General features: G+C 37.0%; 2 long non-coding RNA genes across 2 annotated transcripts; one reads left to right on the forward strand and one right to left on the reverse strand.

The window, feature by feature from the left end:
• Positions 1 to 372: 372 nt before the first annotated feature.
• On the reverse strand, positions 373 to 1,037 carry LOC129349429 (uncharacterized). Its single transcript, XR_008602429.1, has 2 exons — positions 703 to 1,037; positions 373 to 588 (listed from the first exon to the last, which is right to left on the reverse strand). It is a non-coding gene; the product is annotated as an uncharacterized LOC129349429 (long non-coding RNA).
• A 430-nt stretch (positions 1,038 to 1,467) lies between these two features.
• On the forward strand, positions 1,468 to 11,015 carry LOC129349431 (uncharacterized). The gene is made up of 3 exons (XR_008602431.1): positions 1,468 to 1,635; positions 2,581 to 2,881; positions 9,442 to 11,015. It is a non-coding gene; the product is annotated as an uncharacterized LOC129349431 (long non-coding RNA).
• The last annotated feature ends 1,482 nt before the right edge of the window (positions 11,016 to 12,497 follow it).

Below are 12,497 nucleotides of genomic sequence, written 5' to 3' on the forward strand. Positions count from 1 at the left end.
GGCCCACCAGTTTGTACTTTGCACATTGTAAATAGTTTTGATTTTGCTGCTGACTAATAAACTATTTTGTGACTTATGTGATTGCATCATAACTTTTCATTTTGTCTGTTAAGACACTGGTAGGAAAAGAGTCAACAGTCTGAACCAAACAATTCTGTATTCCCTAATAATGCATTTATGTTTAATGGGATTTAATGTTTTAACACAAACTCCTTTATGGTTCATAATTCCGTTGACTGAATTACACCAAAGCAATACTGATTTATCAAACTGGAATATTCTTAAAACAGCTGTTTTAATGTTTTGGTGTTTAATTTGTCATGTAATCTTACTAACCTTCACAAATAAAACAATAGCACAGACACATCTGCAAAAGGTACAAAAGTTTATTGTCAGAATTGCATTAAAGAAAACGATAGCGGTCCGGGGACAGAAAAATAGAAGTATAGTGAGAAGAATAACTTTGCATGACACGTAGTGCATCAATGCATCCTGTACATCTCTGTCCTCCTCCTCTACACCTTGTGCCACTGCAGGCTCATGTGCTGCTGCTTCAGGTAAATCCCATGAAGTCTCATCAGAGAGCATCTGAAACACATACACAGCATACATGTTTTAATACCTAATAGCGACAAACTGCAGCCATTACAGGGTCGTTCACAGGACTGATACACGATAGCTAGCGAACTAGCATTAGCTTACCCTCATATGTCGTCTAGTTCATATCCTCTTGTCTTCAGCTTGATACTGCTGCATCGCCTCCCAAACTCTCCTGTGTGTCTCCTGAGTGTTCCGACTCGCCGCTCTCAGCTTTCTCCGACTCTTCTATTACTTTGAATCTGACAGAAAGCCACAGACCGAGCAGCAGGTGAACCATCGCCTCCGTTATGTTGCGTTTGTGTCGCACGCAAATGACGTTAAGGGACTTTCGGCTCACTGCGCTATGACGACTCCACCCACGATGAGGCTATATGGAAAAACAACTAAACCGAGACGAGCCGAGTCAGATACAATAGTGGCGAACCGTACCGCGCCGAGTAGATGCTTGTGGAATCGCGGCTATAGATATGAATGAGTAGATAGGACACGCCCCTTTGAGCTGCGTGCTACAACGAGGCTAAGCTAGTGGGGGAAAAGCTTCAGTGCATTCCGTTGATGTAGACGGCGTGAAAACGGAAACAAGTATGCTGGCTCACTGTGCTGCATACAATTACACACTGCGTCGTGCGATTGAGACAAGGAAACTTGGAATGACTTTTCATAGGTGATGATTGGGATTACAGGCAGTTCTTTAGGACTGCTCTCAAATAATTGAAATGTTACTAAACAAGGTTATACTTATCAAATTAAATAGCTCTGGTCTCCAGTATAATGGCGAATTCGGTTCTTTGTACTTAATTTATTAGCATGATTTCTTTTTAATATGTTGTGTACAGACTTAATTACTTCTCTGTCTACTTTTCTTACTCCATGTAGGTTTCCCAGAGACTATGGGTTGAGGAGGAATTGGAAGTTTGTCGGCTTAGACCTGGTGTCATTCCATCAATGTTAAACTTCCCGGCTCATCTTGGAAGAGTACGTGCCAGAAAGACCACGACCAAGCAGCCTTGAGATCTTAGGCAGAGTCTCCCTCAGGTGGGTGTCAACGGTGTTCACAGTCAGGTCTGTGGTAATCCTGTCAAAAAACAAAACAGAAAAAAAAATCTAGATTATAAATCAACATGTAACCAAAGCACTCTGTGTATAATGCCATAGTATAGGATGTAGTTCAGAAAATGTCAAAGTATAGTATGCTTTACTCAAGAATAACATAGTATGGCCTGTAGTTCATAGTACAGCATGTTGGCAAGAAAAAAAAACAAAACATAGATTATTATGTGGTTCAAAAAGCGCAAAATGATAGGATGTTGCCTAAAATTGTCATGTATGATATGTGGTTCAAAAAATGTCATAGTGCAGTATATTGTCAAAATAGTATGTAATTCAAGAAAACATCAGAGTATAATATGTCATCTAAAAAATGCCATAGAATAATAATTTCATTGCACAAGTAAAAGTATAGTAACTTTTAAAACTGTTCGAATTCTTATATGTTGCTAAAAATAACCAAAAAAAACTAAAACAAAAAAAAGTCACAGTAATATGTCAATTAAAAAAGCCTATAGTATAGCGTGTCGCCCAACAAACATCATAGTATAGCATGTCGCTCTAAAAACGTCACAGTATAGCCTTTAGTCTACAGCTGTCAGTAGGTGAGGAGCAACACAAAAACAGTCCAAACGCTGGTTTCCAGAGGATTAGACGAGAATTTATTTGAAAGAGTAAGTTTACAACAACACAACATGTGAGGAGGTTAAAAACAAATGGCTGTTAGTAAAATAAAAATAAATAAACAGAACTAAAAGTGAACTTCATGTTGACATTGATGGGCATTCCAACCAGGAACAAAGTAAAAGATAATCAATACAAACAAAAAAAACTCTTCCTGTTCACCTCTTAAAACCCAAAAACACACCGCAGTAGCACCCTAAACTAAAACTACCAATGGGTTCCCTGTTTTCCTTTCTGAACAATTCAAAGGTCCCTCTCTATCTCCCCACACATCCACCAACCACTGGAACACATCTCCAAAGTTCTGCCGGGCCAGCTCAGCTTCCCCTCAGAAGAAGTGCTGCCACCTGCCAGATGAAGGAGCCTTTTGAGAAGCAGCTGGCATCGTGATTGGACTGTACTTTGGTCTGTTCCAATCCAGCTTCAGCTCCAGAGACGGCAGGCGGGACGAGTCAACGGAGGCCGGGTGGACGAAGGCATGCAGCTGAGTACAATCCAGAAAACAACAGAGGAGGAGTGCAGCAGCTCAGGGCCAGAACAGAGTAGCATCGTATGTCTCTTAGAAAACATCATAGTATAGCTTTTGGTATGAAAAAACGCCATCATATACATCGTATATTGAACAAATAACAAGTCAAAGGAAAGAGACATACATTGTAGAATTGTAGTAATTGTGGGCTGATGATTGGGATTACAGGCAGTTCTTTAGGACTGCTCTCAAATAATTGAAATGTTACTAAACAAGGTTATACTTATCAAATTAAATAGCTCTGGTCTCCAGTATATTGGCGAATTCGGTTCTTTGTACTTAATTTATTAGCATGATTTCTTTTTAATATGTTGTGTACAGACTTAATTACTTCTCTGTCTACTTTTCTTACTCCATGTAGGTTTCCCAGAGACGATGGGTTGAGGAGGAATTGGAAGTTTGTTGCTTAGACCTGGTGTCATTCCATCAGTGTTAAACTTCCCGGCTCATCTTGGAAGAGTACGTGCCAGAAAGACCACGACCAAGCAGCCTTGAGATCTTAGGCAGCGTCCCTGAGGTGGGTGTCAACGGTGTTCACGGTCAGGTCTGTGGTAATCCTGTCAAAAAACAAAACAGAAAAAAATCTAGATTATAAATCAACATGTAACCAAAGCACTCTGGGTATAACGCCATAGTATAGGATGTAGTTCAGAAAACGTCAAAGTATAGTATGTTTTACTCAAGAATAACATAGTATGGCCTGTAGTTCATAGTACAGCATGTTGGCAAAAAAAAAAACAAAACATAGATTATTATGTGGTTCAAAAAGCGCAAAATGATAGAATGTTGCCTAAAATTGTCATATGTGGTTCAAAAAATGTCATAGTGCAGTATATTGTCAAAATAGTATGTAATTCAAGAAAACATCAGAGTATAATATGTCATCTAAAAAATACCATAGAATAATAATTTCATTGCACAAGTAAAAGTATAGTAACTTTTAAAACTGTTCGAATTCTTATATGTTGCTAAAAAAAACAAAAAAAAATGAAAACAAAAAAAAGTCACAGTAATATGTCAATTAAAAAAGCCTATAGTATAGCGTGTCGCCCAACAAACATCATAGTATAGCATGTCGCTCTAAAAACGTCACAGTATAGCCTTTAGTCCACAGCTGTCAGTAGGTGAGGAGCAACACAAAAACAGTCCAAACGCTGGTTTCCAGAGGGTTAGACGAGAATTTATTTGAAAGATTAAGTTTACAACAACACGTGAGGGGGTTAAAAACAAATGGGTGTTAGTAAAATAAAAATAAATAAACAGAACTAAAAGTGAACTTCATGTTGACATTGATGGGCATTCCAACCAGGAACAAAGTAAAAGATAATCAATACGAAAAAAAACCTCTTCCTGTTCACCTCTTAAAACCCAAAAACACACCGCAGTAGCACCCTAAACTAAAACTACCAATGGGTTCCCTGTTTTCCTTTGTGAACAATTCAAAGGTCCCTCTCTATCTCCCCACACATCCACCAACCACTGGAACACATCTCCAAAGTTCTGCTGGACCAGCTCAGCTTCCCCTCAGAAGAAGTGCTGCCACTGCCAGATGAAGGAGCCTTTTGAGAGGCAGCTGGCATCGTGATTGGACTGTACTTTGGTCTGTTCCAATCCAGCTTCAGCTCCAGAGACGGCAGGCGGACGAGTCAACGGAGGCCGGGTGGACGAAGGCATGCAGCTGAGTACAATCCAGAAAACAACAAATAACAAGTCAAAGGAAAGAGACATACATTGTAGAATTGTAGTAATTGTGGCTGACTGGCCTTGGCAATGGTCGTTGGAATGTGAATAACACTGACCACACCTCACAGAGGTTATAAGCTGAGGCAACATCAACCACCACCAGAACTGAAGAAGCCTCTTGGATGAGAGGTGAAACGTCTTCAAGGAACCTTCTTAAAGTCCAGTTGGATTGATTTAAACAACTTTGGATAACTGATTTACTGATTATCAGCATTTTATTTTTTACTGATTTACGGTAATAAATTTAAAAATGGTGCTACTTTTGGCTCTGAACCTTTATCTACCTGTGGTCGCTCTGTCTTCTGGAGTGATTTGATTGGTTATACGTCACGAATAAAACTCCTTTAACTTAACATCTGTAAACAAAACAAAAACGTATCAACAAAGTTTTCTGTTAGAGTTTGTGTTCTTCTAAGTTTAACTCCAAGATTTTAAATACTTTCATTTACTGCAAATGAATATCTACTCCAAATGTCTCACTAATAATCATTATCAGCCTTAAAAACCCACAAAACACCCCTCTATACTCGACCACACTTAGTACAGTCCGGTTCCCCCTTCTATAAATCTGCTTGGAATCTTCCACTTCCTGTTTGTCAAAGTGGCCTTCTACCTGGACAGGTTTTGTTGGAGCTCATGCAACAAACATTTTGGGTAACTGCACTTTAATATGGATGGATGACACTGAATTAGAGTCTGTTTTAATGAGACTGAGTTAAGATGTGTAGCTCTGTCATTAAATAGGAAATTATTTCTCAGAATTCACAGAGAAAAGTCTGAAATGTTTGCTAGGTTAGCGTCCCACATGTTCTTTGGCTCAGCTAAAGCTAACTCTCTCCAACTTCTGGATCTCTTGAGTTGCTTGTTGTTAAAATATCTTGCTAGAGGTGCTGAAGCTCAGAAAGTCTGAGATGTTTGTTCAAAATAAGCTCATTCTCAAGTCTGATCTGAACTGTCCTCTTTTGTTTGAACTTTCCCTAAACTTAGGAGTTAATGACAGAGCAGCACATCCAGACTCAGTCTCATTTATGTAGAGATTAAACTTCAGTGTCATTCATTGATGTTAAAGTGCAGTTTTTCAAATGTTTGTTGCACATGCGCCCGACCAAAGCAGTCCAGGTGGAAGATGATGTGAAGAGAAAGCTCCAGAGGATGAATATCACACATTTACGTTGGAAATAAATGTCCTTTAATTAGACATTGTCATGCAAAAGTTGGATTTCCCTTTAATGATGTTCAAATCTTTGTCGAGTGTTTTGTTGATGTTGGTTTCTAAATGTTTTCTGACACTCGGCCCCAAAGATTAAAACCTTCTATGGCTCACAAGCTGCAACAATTCACACATTATCAACTATCTTTCTGACTAAACTAAGATAAAAAGTGAAAAACTGCCTGATTCCTGCATCATGAATGTAAATCTTTTTGGACAGTAAGCTGAATATATTTGGGTTTGACATTTTATAAACCAAAAGAAGAAATGAATTACTGGAGAAAACAACAGATTAATGGACAAAGAAAATGTGTTTTCTAACAAATATGGCTGAATTACTCCAACATTACAAGATACATACAATTTTAATTGAATTTTATTTATATAATGCCAATTACAGGTCAAATTGTCTCAAGATGCTTTATTTTTATATTTTTTTTGTCATATTTAAAATATGACAAAGTAAGAAATTTAAACCTCTTGACTAATCCAATTTATTATTTAGTTTTTAAGAGACTAATTGACAATTCAAACTTTCTCCACTAAAACTAATAAACATGAGGTCAAATAGAAGGAAGAGTTTTAAATACTGCAGTCCCACGACGACAAGAATAAAGTTTCTCAACAAAAACTAAATCTGCTGGTGGATTCCATGAAAGTCCTAATAAAGGATAATAAAGTGTGATACTAAAGGTTTGTGGAGCTAAAATTCTCAAAGTAAAGATATCGAGTTGAACATCTGGATGGAGGTTGATAAAAGTTGACCTTCTTTCATTTCTCTGGAGCCGACTCCATGGATTTTATGGATGGTGGTCAAAGACCTGATCTTCTAGTCGTCTTTCTTCTAGTCGCTTTAAAAAGTCAGTCCATCCTGGCCGACTTCAACACCTCTTCATGACAACTTGTTCTGCCTCCAACCTTGTGGAAACTCCAGAAACTCGGGAAAACCTGTCGAGACTCGAAGAACTCGTGGAGACTCGAAGAACTCGTCGGGCGGGGGAAGGTGTGGTGGGTGGTGGGGGAGTAGAGGGGGGAGGCCGCCACCCACCTCCCCGCCTACTCTCCGCCCTGACTCCACCCAGACTCCGCCTTGGCTCTGCCCATGTGGTCACTTCAGAAACTACGATGCCAAAGGGACGACGAAATTATTTCTTTTTATCTGATCTGTAGCTCAGTGAGTTAAGGATTTGCCTATGGAGCTGCAGGTCGCTGGTTCAAGACCAGATGCTTCTTAAATTTTTCTCAAAATGCTGACAAAGACAAAGAAAGAAAAGTGCCAGTGGTGAGTCTTGAACCTGCAACCTTCCAGTTGGTAGTCTGTCTTCTTATCCCCTGAGCTATACGCTCAGATACTAATTCTTCTTTTTTTTGCGCATTTGTCATCTATTTTTTCTTGTTTTCGAGTTTTTTTTAAACTCGTGTCTCGACTCGACCGTTTTTTTCAGGAGGTTGGACTTCAGCCTTTGTGCTGGAGGGTGGAACCCTCAGTTCCAAGACTTTCCAAAGCCTCCACACCTCCCAAGTCCTCAGGACCTGAGCTTTCAGACAGTCTGAGGGCTGAAATTTTCTAAGTCCCACAGTAGTTCTCTGTTAGTTTGAACCTTCAGACAGTCTCAGGGCTGAAGTTTTAAAAGTTTCTCAGTACTTCTCTGTTAGTTTGAACCTTCAGACAGTCTGAGGACTGAAATCTTAAAAATTCCTGAGTAGTTCTCTGTTAGTTTGAACCTTTAGACAGTCTGAGGACTGAAATCTTAAAAGTTTCTCAGTACTTCTCTGTTAGTTTGAACTTTATCGTTAACAGAAGCCTTAAAACTTGTGACCATGAGTCTTGATTTCACATTTAGACCATCCATCTGAGTTCTTCTCAGACCTTCACCTGTGGGTTTTTTAGAAATCCTCAACAAACTTTGATTCTCTTCGCTGAACAGTAAAGTCTGTGGAGATCTGAAGGTAACATTAGTTTGATAAATGCCTTCAACTACTAGTAGACTTTATCTGGAACGCTGTTTTCTGAAATGAGTTCTTACTAAATCTATCCATAATCAAACCAAGAACATAAAAAGAGGAAATGTTTGAAGAAACAACTTGATGTTTTCATTTCAGACTAGAAAACGCTTTAAGAACTTTATCTGTTTTTGCTCTTTTTGATCGTTTTATTGTCTCTTCTGTCTAATTTGATCTTCTAAAATCTAACTGGTGTCTTTTCAAATGTTTTGTCTTTAGTTTGATTCTTCTTAAATGTTTAGTTTTGCTCTTTTCTCACCTTTTATTCTTTTCTAATGTCTGATTTGATTTCGAAATGTTTTGTCTTTTGAATGTTTAATTGTTTTTTTCAAATGTTTTATCGGCTTGTTTGAATTCTTTTTTCTTTCCCAATATTTAATTTTTCGATTAAATCTTTTGAATTATCTCATTCAATATTTTGTCTGTTTAATAGAATGTAATTGTATTCAATGTTTAACTATATTAAACAGACAAAATATTGAATGAGATAATTCAACAAGATACAATACATGTAACTATGAAATTAAACAAAATATTTCAAATACAAATAATAAAAATTACAGATAAAATATCTTCGATAATTAAACATTCCAAAAATACAATTAAACAAAAGAATATGAAACATTTAAAAAAATACAAAACAATTAATTAGATTATTAAACCTTTAAAAAGACAAAACATTTAATTAAAAAATTAAATGTTTAATTAGAAAATTACATCTTAAAGACAATAAAACTTTAAATAGGAATTAAACAGAAAATACAACGAAGCATTTAAAAAGAAAATTAAACATTAAAAGATGGTAAAACATTTAAAAAGAAAAACCTTAAAGATTTAATTGAAAAATTAAATATTGGGAAAGAAAAAAAAATCAGTTTTGTTTAATTTCATAATTACATGCATTGTATCTTGTTTAATTATCTAATTCAATATTTTGTCTGTTTAATATAGTTAAACATTAAATACAATTAAATTCTATTGAACAGACAAAATATTGAATTAGATATTTAAACAAGATACAATACATGTAATTATGAAATTAAACAAAATTTTTCAAATACAAATATTAAAAATTACAGATAAAATGTTTTTGATAATTAAACATTCAAAAATACTTTTTAATACTAAACCTTTTTAAGTTTTATTGTATTACATTTTTTCCCTTTGATTTAATTGCTTTTTGTTATGTAGTTTATTTCTTCAATCTTTGTTTTCTGTCAAGATTTTAACCCCAACCTTAAAAATGGAATAAACCCTTAAATCACAATGAAAATACTTCTGTTGTCACAATCATGAGTTAGTCAGTTATTCAGTTTATAAATTCAACTTTATTTGTTTAGCACCTTTTACACAGATGACAAAACTAAACAAGCAAAGAGAAAAAAAATATGCTAAAACTATGATTAAAACTCAAAAACATTAAAAAAAAAAAAAAAATTTAACATGGTAATAAAATGTGTTGTGTCCAGGGGATGGAGGGAGTTTATTGAAGTCTTCTTGGGCTCACATGGGAAATCATTTAAAATATAAACTTGATATTCAGTCTAAGGAAACTGCAGAACGACAGAAGAACCAACAATATCTCCTGTTTTCTTTAATGAGTCGACTCTTCTTGTGCTTTCAGACCAAAGAACTACAGACTCTTCACAACCTGCTCAAACTCTTGGTACAGGACCTCACCACACGGGTCAAGAAGGTTTCCGTCTCATTTCTACTCTGAAGCTCACCTTCTCCTGCTCAAACTGCTGACAAATGTTTCTGCTGCTCTAAAGTCTGGTCTCCAGAACTTCCTAAAAACTCTCAAAGTCTCTTCTGCTGCAGGTTGCTTTGTAGAACTGTTGCAGAAAACCTCACTAAACCACATGGAGGGGCCTCAAGATAGTCGTCCAAATGAAACTATACAAAAACCAAACTAGCACAACCCAAACGCTAAAGTCTCCTGCAGCCTACCAGAGAACCTCTGAGAACAGAGAATCAGGACAGGAACTCTTACCTTCTGGACAACCAACGTGGGTTCACAAACAAGAATACAGAATGTGTCTGACCAAAAACCTCTAAAGACTCACTACAGCCAAGATGAAGACACAACTCAGCTGTACCAAATCCACTAATCACTGCACACATTAGCACCATGTGCTAACTGTGGCTAAAGAACCACATTTACCAAGACAACTATCCAGTACAAAGCCCTAAAACACACCAAGAAACACATTAAAGATGATTTTACTGCTGGAAGCTGCAAGCCAACGCCTAAAGAACAAGCTAAAGCAACAGAGCCAAACCCGGTTCACTGGTGAAGCAGAGGAAATGTTTGGCTGCAGCCAAATAAAGCAGGAAGACACTGAGCTGCTCAGGTGTTCCTGATAACACCAAGCAGCCACCTGGACAGCCAATAGGAACACAGCTTACTGGAAGTCCAGAGGGCTGGGTTAGTGAAGGAAATTTAGTTTAAAGTTGAAGCAGAAAGTTAACAAAGAAAGTTGAAAACCACCTTCTGATACCTGAAATCTCTGAGTTTTCACACAAAGAACACCTGAACATGTCAAACTGGTTCCATAGTAGAACCATCATTGTAAAAACGTCATAGTATGGTGTGTTGCTCAAAAAACATTAGGACCCGGCTGTCAGGGGACAAACATGTAAGAAACATGAGAACAGAGAGAACCCAACCAGTAGGTCACAGTTTATCATCCCCAGTCATCTCCTGAAGTCCATATGGTGAGAGACATCAGTATCTGGTTGTTAATTTACCAGAGGATGCTTATAATCATGCTGATGTGGTCTGTACTCTACAGTATTTTAGTGACTCAATAAATGCCTAAGTTGTTTTTTTTTTTAATGCTTTTTAGTTTTTAATAAACATTTAATAGCCTATATGTAATCAATAAATGGCCTTTGCCTATCTTAAGAAAAATTCACTCAGAACTCTGATATGTTAACAGTACTAAATAAATCAATAAATACATGCATACACACAAAAATAAGTTAATACATTAACTGTGTTAAGATAAGATTTAGATTTTTTAAAAAGTTGTTTATGTTTTTGCAGAATCCAGTATTGCTCACTGGTTGGTCATTACATTTTGTTAGTTTGATTTCACTGTTTAAAATGATGCCACCTCTTTTCAGACAGAACCTGTGATAATAAAACAATACAAAATTTTTAGTTCCGTGTTAATAAAGCACTTAAAGCTTTAAGTATGGCTAAATGCTTTTTTCAAAATTAAATATATCACTCCTTAGGTGGTAGTGGCCCCAAGTTCAGTAAAGTTGGAAAGATATTCACAGATTCAGACTTCCAGCATCAATAACTCATTAGATATAGGTTGTCAAAACATAAACGGTGCCTCTTTCCCATTGTTGCAAGGCAGGCAATGTGCTACAAGCCCAGTTTTATCAAAAGTAGCTGTCTTTCAAGCTACAGGAATAACATTGGTGTCTATGGAGTGAACAGGGTCCGTCTGCAATTTGCAAAACTGCTGCAACAGTAAAGAGAGACAAATATTCAATAACTTCACTCTTATACATTGTAGTGTCACTAAAATCACTGCAGCCTTCAACTGGCTCCTGTTGACAAAGTGTTTTAACAGAAATGTAAATGCTGTAATTTGATTCTTTTAATGAACCATGTAACTTGAATGGATGCGATGCTGGTGTGACCACAGTGCACACGTCTGATGTTGCTCACAGTGGTCCAAGGGACGCTCAGGGAGTTTGTGTGTTTGCTCAGACTCAGGAAAAATTAGAGGGAACATTGCACGCTACTCACAAAAAGTTAGGAATATTCGTCTTCCGGGTGAAATTTCAAGATGAATCTAAAATGCACTATAATTTTTACAGGTGAAATTTTTGTGGCTTTCTCTAAACTTTTGAATGCACATGTCCAACAGTTCAGTGTTTCAGCATTTTTTGCACAACTTGTGGATCTCTAACACAGTGCTTAACGGCAAAATTCACAACAGGTGTTTGCGCCAATAAATTTCTTGGTTCAGTTAGAGCTGGTATTTAAACAGTCCTCCTCATCACGCTGTTCCCATTTCGACATCATGAGACCAAGGCGACACCTAACAATTAATCAACAGTACCCCACCATTGTGAGGCTTCAAACAGGATGTTCTCAGACGGAAGCGGCCACTGAGCTTAGAGTGTCACAGAGCGTGATCAGCAGATTGCAACAGAGAGTCTGGAAGAGTCACAGAAAGGTATAGAAGTGGATGTCCTTAAGCCACATCCCACACCGATGACCGCTTCATTGTGAACAGTGCCCTGCAGAACCGACTAAGGAATGCCATTCAACTCCAGTCATCAAGCTGTAATTGATGCTCAAGGGCACATGACAAGTTACTGAGACACTGACATTTTTTGTTGTGGTATACCCACCACTGTTGTTGGCTTTTGTGTCAATAAATTGTTTAAGATGAGGAAATCATCATTGGATGCTTCTACTTAAATGTCCTACTTTCATGATACAATATGGCTGTAGCAGGAACTTCTCACTTTTTCCATAAGTTTCACCTGAAAGTCAAATATTCCTAACTTTTTGTGAGTAGTGTGTGTGTGTGTATGTATATATATATATATATATATATATATACATACACACAAATTCCACATTTGCAATTGTGTCAATTTATAATCCAAAACACTTTTCCCCAATAATAGACTAAATAACTTAACATT

The sequence above is a fragment of the Amphiprion ocellaris genome, chromosome 8 (assembly GCF_022539595.1).
Source record: "Amphiprion ocellaris isolate individual 3 ecotype Okinawa chromosome 8, ASM2253959v1, whole genome shotgun sequence".
NCBI classification, from domain to species: Eukaryota; Metazoa; Chordata; class Actinopteri; family Pomacentridae; genus Amphiprion; species Amphiprion ocellaris.